Genomic DNA, 9,400 nt, shown 5'->3' with positions numbered 1-9,400 from the left:
TTAAAAATGAAATGACCCCTCCCTCAGAATTCTTTCGGATTGTCAGCCATAAAGGGAATAGATCAGTTCCTAAAAAAAAAAAAGAAAACTATAACACATTACATTCTAAGGGGGAGTAAACTTCTTCTATTGGAAAAATCTTATATCTTATACTTATATGGTGGTACATTGTGAAACTAAAAGAAATAAAATAGAAAAAATGAACTATAAAAATTTGAATTTCATTTGAATATTCTATTCATATTAATATGATATGAATAGAATATTCAAATGAAATACTATAAATCTATTTATACGTCGTCTAGTATTTAATAATATAGAATATCTATCTGTATCTCTATATAGATAAATATAATTTTTTATTAATAGGAACTTACTTTTTTAAGAAAAAAGTAAATCAAAATATTCGATAGAATGATAATTTCAATTCAATTATATAGATATATAGAAAAAAACCATATATAATAATAGAAATGTAATAATAGAAATGGGAATTCTTGATAAAAATGAATAGTAATAGAAAATATTTTATTTGGGAGACAATATCTATTATCTAAATTTCTTTTTCATTATCCCTATATCCCTATATAGAATATCAGGCCCATCTCTGTATAAATAGAATCGCATATCAAGTACAATGAAAACGCGGATATAGTCGAATGGTAAAATTTCTCTTTGCCAAGGAGAAGACGCGGGTTCGATTCCCGCTATCCGCCCTATGTATTTAATAGTCATAGTATGAAAAATGCCATAGAATTTACTGCGTATAATGCCCTTCTTCTTGAAACCTTGTTTTTTTATCAAATTCAAAAAGTTGCGGAGACGGGATTTGAACCCGTAACCTCAAGGTTATGAGCCTTGCGAGCTACCAAGTTGCTCTACTCCGCGATAAAGAAAAGAATTGATAACTAATGAACAAAAACAAAGATGGAATGCGTCCCTTTACCATATCTATATAAATAGAATAAACCATTTATACATAACGGTAAAGGGACCCTCCTATGATCGCTGATAATAAAATGAAAAAAATGAAGATAATTGGAAATCCTTACCAACTGGATCTTGTTGCACCCGGCAAGAAACATGCATGAACCATTTCCCGAAGTATGTGTCCAGATAATCCAAAGTCTCGATAATTAGCTCTCGGTCTTCCGGTCGAAAAACAACGTCGATGAAGACGTATAGGTGCACTATTACGCGGTAGTGATTCTAATTTTCCATGAATTTCCCATTTCTCACTTAACGACGGAACTTTGCTTATTTCTTTTTTTGAGGATCGGCGAATCAAATGATATTTCTGTTCCAATTTTTGTCTCTTCTTTTCCCTCTGAATAACACTTTTCCTTGCCATAATGGTTAATTTGCTATTAGCATCAATGATAGAAGTCGGATCCTAGATGTATAAGTGGCTTCTCTTCCCTATAGAAGGAAATGAGATTCTTGCCAGATATATATAATAAAGAATTCAATTAACCGAATTTGCCCGATGTAGAGGCAATTAAGAAGGCTGCATAAGTAAATATATAACCTACGGAAAAGTGGGCTAGTCCAACCAATCTTGCTTGCACAATGGAAAGAGCCACTGGTTTATCTCTCCATCGAATCAAATTAGCCAAAGGTGTACGTTCATGAGCCCATGCCAAAGTTTCAATCAATTCCTGCCAATATCCGCGCCAAGAAATTAAGAACATAAATCCAGTAGCCCAAACAAGATGTCCAAACAAGAACATCCATGCCCAGACTGATAAACTATTCATACCAAAAGGGTTATATCCATTGATAAGTTGTGAAGAGTTCAACCATAGATAATCTCTTAACCATCCCATCAAATAGGTAGAAGATTCATTAAACTGTGAAATATTACCCTGCCATAGTGTAATGTGTTTCCAATGCCAATAAAAAGTAACCCATCCAATGGTATTTAACATCCAGAAAACTGCCAAATAAAATGCGTCCCAAGCGGAAATATCACAAGTTCCGCCTCGTCCCGGGCCATCACAAGGAAAACTATAACCAAAATCTTTTTTATCAGGCATTAACTTAGAACCACGCGCATCCAAAGCACCTTTTACTAAAATCAAAGTAGTTGTATGTAAACCAAGAGCAATAGCATGATGAACCAAGAAGTCTCCAGGCCCTATTGTTAAGAATAGAGAATTACTATTCTCATTTACAGCGTTTAACCAACCAGGCAACCATATGCTTCGTCCCGCATTGAACGCCGGACTGTTCGTTGAAGATAAAAGTATATCGAACCCATAGGAAGTTTTACCATGAGCAGATTGTATCCATTGGGCAAATATAGGTTCAATCAAAATTTGTTTCTCCGGAGTACCAAAAGCAAGCATGACATCGTTATGGACATAAAGTCCCAGAGTATGGAACCCCAGAAAGAGGCTAGCCCAACTTAAGTGGGATATGATAGCTTCTTTATGGTCTAACATTCTTGCCAAGACATTATCTTGATTCTGCTCTGGATTATAATCTCTAATAAAAAAGATAGCTCCATGAGCAAAAGCCCCTGTCATAATGAAGCCTGCTATATATTGATGATGAGTATATAAGGCAGCTTGAGTAGTAAAGTCTTGCGCTATAAACGCATAAGCAGGTAAAGAGTACATGTGTTGTGCTACCAAGGAAGTAATAACCCCTAAAGAGGCTAGAGCAAGACCTAATTGAAAATGAATTGAATTATTGATTGTATCATAAAGACCCTTATGCCCACGCCCCAATCTACCCCCCGGAGGAGTATGTGCTTCTAAAAGATCTTTAATACTGTGACCAATCCCGAAATTAGTTCTATACATATGGCCAGCAACTAGAAAAATAAACGCAATAGCCAAATGATGGTGTGCAATATCAGTTAACCATAAACTTTGAGTTTGCGGATGAAATCCTCCGAGAAGTGTTAGAATAGCAGTTCCTGCTCCTTGAGGGGTACCAAATATATGATTATTGGAATCTGGGTTTTGAGCATAAAGATTCCACTGACCTGTAAAAAATGGACCTAATCCCTCGGGGTGCGGCAAGATATCTAATAAATTGTTCCATCGAACGGATTCCCCCCTGGACCCCGGAATAGCAACATGAACTAAATGCCCTGTCCAAGCCAAGGAACTTACTCCGAATAGTCCTGACAAATGATGATTGAGGCGGGATTCGGCATTTTTAAACCACGAAACACTCGGTTTCCATTTTGGTTGTAGGTGTAACCAACCTGCTATTAAAGATATAATAGAAAGTATTAATAGAAAAATAGCTCCAGTATAAAGATCCCCATTAGTACGTAAACCGATTGTATACCACCACTGATAAACACCAGAATAGGCTATATTAACAGGACCTAGAGCACCCCCTCGAGTAAAAGCTTCTACAGCTGGTTGACCAAAATGAGGATCCCAAATTGCATGAGCAATAGGTCTTACATGTAAAGGATCCTGTACCCATGTCTCAAAATTACCTTGCCAAGCTACATGAAAGAGATTCCCGGAAGTCCACAGAAAAATGATTGCTAATTGCCCGAAATGAGAAGCAAAAATATTCTGATAAAGACGTTCCTCAGTAATATCATCATGACTTTCGAAGTCATGTGCGGTAGCAATACCAAACCAAATACGACGAGTAGTGGGGTCTTGAGCTAAGCCTTGACTAAAGCTTGGAAATCTTAATGCCATAATGATTTTCAAATCCTCCTAGCTATTATCCTACTGCAATAATTCTTGCTAAGAAGAATGCCCATGTTGTGGCAATTCCACCTAGAAGGTAATGTGTTACTCCTACAGCACGTCCTTGTACAATGCTCAAGGCTCTGGGCTGAGTAGCAGGAGCAACTTTTAATTTATTATGAGCCCAAACAATGGATTCAATAAGTTCTTGCCAATAACCACGCCCGCTGAATAGAAACATTAAACTAAAAGCCCATACAAAATGTGCACCCAAGAAAAAAAGACCATATGCAGATAATGAAGAACCATAAGACTGAATTACCTGGGATGCCTGCGCCCATAAGAAATCACGAAGCCACCCATTAATGGTAATGGAACTCTGCGCAAAATTTCCTCCTGTGATATGAGTTACTATCCCTTGATCACTTATACTACCCCAAACATCTGACTGCATTTTCCAACTGAAATGGAATATAACTACGGAAATTGAATTGTACATCCAAAATAGTCCTAAGAAGACATGATCCCAAGCGGATACTTGGCATGTCCCCCCTCTTCCAGGTCCATCACAAGGGAAACGAAAACCTAGATTTGCTTTATCCGGTATCAATCGTGAACTACGAGCAAATAGAACACCCTTTAAGAGTATCAATACTGTTACATGAATTGTAAATGCATGAATATGATGGACCAAAAAATCCGCAGTTCCTAAAGGAATAGGTAACAAAGCAACTTTACCGCCCACTGCTACTAAATTTTCACCTCCCCAAGTCAAACTGGTACTTGTTGCTGCACCTGGGGCTGTTGTGCCAGGTGCTAAAGCGTGGGTATTTTGTATCCATTGAGCAAAGATCGGCTGTAATTGTATAGCAGTATCTGAAAACATATCTTGAGGGCGCCCTAATGCGCTCATGGTATCATTATGAATATACAAACCAAAACTGTGAAAACCTAAAAAGATACATACCCAGTTAAGATGTGATATGATTGAATCACGATGTCTAAGGACACGATCTAATAGATCGTTGTATCGAATAGTCGGATCATAATCTCTTACCATAAAAATCGCTGCATGCGCAGCAGCACCGACTATGAGAAATCCACCAATCCACATGTGATGTGTAAACAATGACAGTTGTGTACCATAGTCAGTAGCTAGGTATGGATAAGGAGGCATAGAATACATATGGTGAGCTACAACAATGGTCAAAGAGCCTAACATAGCTAGATTAATAGATAATTGAGCATGCCATGACGTTGTTAGAATCTCATATATACCTTTATGACCCTGGCCTGTAAATGGACCTTTATGTGCCTCTAAAATGTCTTTTATATTGTGACCAATACCCCAGTTGGTCCTATACATGTGACCCGCTATCAAGAAAAGAATTGCAATAGCTAAATGATGGTGTATAATATCGGTCAGCCATAAACCTCCAGTTACTGGATCTAATCCTCCACGAAAAGTAAGAAATTCTCCGTATTTTGACCAATTCAAGGTAAAAAATGGGGTTGCTCCCTCGGAAAAACTCGGATAAAGTTGAGCCAAAAGATCCCGATTTAGGATAAATTCATGAGGAAGTGGTATCTCTTTGGGATCTACTGCAGCATTTAGAAATTGGTTAATCGGTAAAGATACATGTATTTGATGTCCTGCCCAAGAAAGAGACCCCAACCCTAGGAGCCCTGTCAAATGGTGATTCAACATAGATTCTACATCTTGGAACCAAGCCAATTTTGGAGCAGCTTTGTGATAATGAAACCAACCAGCAAAAAGCATTAAGGCTGCAAAGACCAATGCACCAATTGCAGTACAATAGAGTTGTAATTCATTAGTTATTCCAGATGCTCTCCAAATCTGAAAAAAACCAGAGGTTATTTGTATTCCTCGGAACCCCCCCCCTACATCACCATTCAATATTTCTTGACCCACTATTGGCCAAACCACCTGAGCACTAGGCCTAATGTGAGTAGGATCACTTAACCATGCCTCATAATTGGAAAAACGAGCACCATGAAAATACATGCCACTCAGCCAAAGAAAGATGATAGAGAGTTGGCCAAAATGCGCACTAAAAACTTTTCGGGAAATCTCCTCTAAATCATTAGTATGGCTATCAAAATCATGAGCGTCAGCATGTAGGTTCCAGATCCAAGTAGTAGTATCTGGTCCCTTAGCTATTGTTCTTGAGAAATGACCAGGTTTTGCCCATTCCTCAAAAGAAGTTTTTATAGGATCCCTATCTACCAAAATTTTAACTTCTGGTTCCGGTGAACGAATAATCATTGAGTCCTCCTCTTTCCAGACAACACATACAAAGAGACCTGCCAACATAAAACAGAATTAGTGAACTTATTAGAGATGTTTCTATTGAGTTTTGTTCTCTCCTATCTCTCATGTATTGGATATCTTAGTAAATTTCATTTCTTTAGTTTTTCACTAGAACAATTATGATCTCGAAGTCAATTCGGGGCAAGTGTTCGAATCTATTATGACATAAGAGTGAGGCGCTCAACGGACCTATTTTAATCTTCTAAGACCTTTTTGGGAACTCTGAATGGAAGTTCAATAATTTTTCGTGCAGCCTAATCAAATGTATTCAGATTTTATTCTAATTCTATTCCTTAGATTTTATTTTTTTTTTTAGATAAAGTATAAGTATGTACTCTATTTCAAATTGAGCAGGCATTAGCATTCATTATTAGGCAATATACCTATATTTTATTTCTTTTTTTGAAGGTCTCTTTTCTTAATTTGATTGAATATTAGTTTAAATAACAGAAAAAAGGAGAAAATTATCTACTGTATCCACATCTCGTTTATTTCTATGAAATACTAGACAAAATCGAACAAAATTAGAAGGGATATATTTAAATTATGTGATTGGTCGTTCCTATAGAAATGATTTTTGAATTTGATAGGGACAAGAAACAAGAATTTATAACAATATATATTTATCTATCTATATCTTTATATAGATAGATAAATATATAAGAAAAAAAAGAAACAGAGTGTTCTTATTCAAAACGCCCTGTGATCTTCAACCAATTCTGTGCTGCAATATAATTACCGGGGTGTGAGAGCTATAGCTTGTTTCCAATATTCAGCGGCTTGATTAAACCAAGACTCCGCAACTTCTGAGTCTCCCTGCCGAATGGCCTGTTCTCCTCGGTCGAAATAGGTGAGTCAATTCCTTTCCTTAGAACCGTACTTGAGAATTTCCTGACTCATACGGCTCAGTAGTCAATTCTTTTTTTGTTCTATTATCTTGAAGTTAACTAAAAGAAAAAAAGAAATTATTAATATGAGTTTCAAACTTTCATTTTTACTAATAAATAAAGAATTTCAAAGAATTTCATCTTTTTTTTTAGTTTTATCTTTTCTCCTACCTTCAGAAAAGGGAATCAAGCATTGGCATTAACGCCCTAATTCTAATTTTCTGAAAGGTAACTATCTCGATTTTATATATCATATACAAAAATATATGATAGATTCATTTCTATAGAATCTTGGTAAAAGTTTTTTCTTTCTTATCTTATAAGTTCTTATAAGTAAAGAGAAAATACTTTCTATCTTTGGGATTTGATACTACACCGCTGCTCAAAATACCAGGGGATCCTTTTTATTACATAAGTGGATTCCTGACTTCTTTATTTATCATGAGATAAGGAAGCAGTTTTTATTATATCGATTGAAAACCGTGTTAATTGATCCTTACGATGCTTCCTTTATCAATTAGATCTTTTATCCATAGAAAAAGAGGGTATCTAGACATATCGATTTCTTCATATTTTTACTTCTATGAAGTTTCTTTGCTACAGCTGATAAAAATCGTTGTTTTGAACGATATATATATGTAGAAAGCCTTTCTTATTTATAATTATTTATATTTCTATATTTCTTATATTAAAATTTGTGGATTTGCTTGTTCTTTTCTTTTTTCTTTCTATAGTGGAGATAGTCGCACGTAATGACAGATCACGGCCATATTATTAAAAGCTTGGGGTAAAAATGGGTTTCGTTCGAGCGCCCGAAAATAATATTCCAAAGCTTTAGTATGTTCTCCGTTACTTGTGTGAATAAGGCCTATGTTATAAAGTATATAACTTCGATCATAGGGATCAATTTCCAGTCGCATAGCCTCATAATAATTCTGTAAAGCTTCTGCATAATTTCCTTCAGATTGAGCTGACATCCGTTACGGTCGTCATTCGGTTCAAAGAATCTCCGCTCCAGAACTGTACGTGAGATTTTCATCTCATACGGCTCCCCCCTTATGTGTGTAATGAGAAAAATCCATCAAATCAAAAAATATTCCAGTATTCTCATTCTCAACTGAACAGAGCTAGTGTTTTTACAATAAATCTCTAGCCAACCTTCCTGTCAAAAATTATTTCTTAACATTAAGTATGTAGGTACTTGATAAAAAAAAATAAGAACTTCAACAATTTCTTTGTCCTCTACGCTGCTTAATTTCCTGGAATTAGTCACCTCAATAATCTTCGATGGTTCTATGGGTATCCAAAATATGAACGAGATGGATATTTATTGTCCCAACCATTCCTGTTAGTCCCAATCTCGATAAGCCATGGATATAGATAGATACAAAGTTTTCGTGTCCTTGATTCCCAAGCGTAGTGCTTCTTTCCCAATGTTGCCTATCAGTACTAGTAATTTGGGGTTGACCTAACCCCATAAGTATAGGTATAACCTTTCGCTTAATACTAGAAACCTAAAATTCAAGCATATAAGGCTTCATTAATCGAGGATACACGACAGAAGGAATTAATCCTTTTATTTACAAATTTCACCTTCAACACGCGTGGGGTTTTTCCATTCCATTTTTTTTTGACCGAAATCGGTCAAAAAAAATGGAATCAAATCACACCATCTCTGTAATAAGTGAATGCCCTTTTTTCTCCTGAAGTTGTCGGAATTATTCGTAATAAGATATTGGCTACAATTGAAAAGGTCTTATCTATAAAATTTTCATTTATCCGAGATCTAGGCATAGGTAGAAATCCATTCTATAATTTAATTAATCATGGTGTGAGAAATCAATCCCACAAATAAAGGAATTGTATAATTATAATACAGTGCGAAATAACGTAAAAATGAACTCATCAATCAAATTTGTTTATCCTAAGACCTTGTAGGAGGTTTTTTTTTAATTTTACTTTGTATTTTTATAGTTTGAATAGGTTTTATGCATTTATGAAAAATAGGATTGATTCACTATTCAACATTCAACCGGTTTCTGGGCATCATTATATAGGAGAGATGGCCGAGTGGTTCAAGGCGTAGCATTGGAACTGCTATGTAGGCTTTTTGTTTACCGGGGGTTCGAATCCCTCTCTTTCCGAATCTTTACCAAATTCATCAATATTACTCATCCCAATGCATACCATTATTTCATATTTCAAATTTGTTTGTTGATATGGACAACTTTATATTCCTCATTTTTCGGTAATACAAAAAATAGTGGATAACGGGTGGGCAAGGAATAAAAATTTTCGCATATCCATGTCTATGATATATGAATAGCAGAAAATCCTTGTAAAAAAAACTCTTGTTATTTTAGTTAAGTTTAAGTTTGACGAGAATAATATTCTACAACCAGTAATTCATTTATTTTCAAACCAACCCATTTATTATCTATTATTTGATTAATTAAACCTTTATATTGGAAAGGGTGAACAGTCAAATGATTTGGCAATTTCTCATGGGGGGCTGA

General features: G+C 35.6%; 1 non-coding gene across 1 annotated transcript; it reads left to right on the top strand.

Annotated features, from left to right (window-relative positions):
* Nucleotides 1–8,940: 8,940 nt before the first annotated feature.
* Nucleotides 8,941–9,028, top strand: TRNAS-GGA (transfer RNA serine (anticodon GGA)). The gene has a single exon. It is a non-coding gene; the product is annotated as a tRNA-Ser (tRNA).
* Nucleotides 9,029–9,400: the final 372 nt, after the last annotated feature.

This window comes from Vigna unguiculata, unplaced genomic scaffold (assembly GCF_037176805.1).
Source record: "Vigna unguiculata cultivar grain cowpea cultivar isolate G323 ecotype 2 unplaced genomic scaffold, ASM3717680v1 ptg000268l, whole genome shotgun sequence".
NCBI classification, from domain to species: Eukaryota; Viridiplantae; Streptophyta; class Magnoliopsida; order Fabales; family Fabaceae; genus Vigna; species Vigna unguiculata.
Note: the sequence above shows the minus strand (reverse complement) of the source record. Positions and strands in the feature narration are given on the sequence as shown.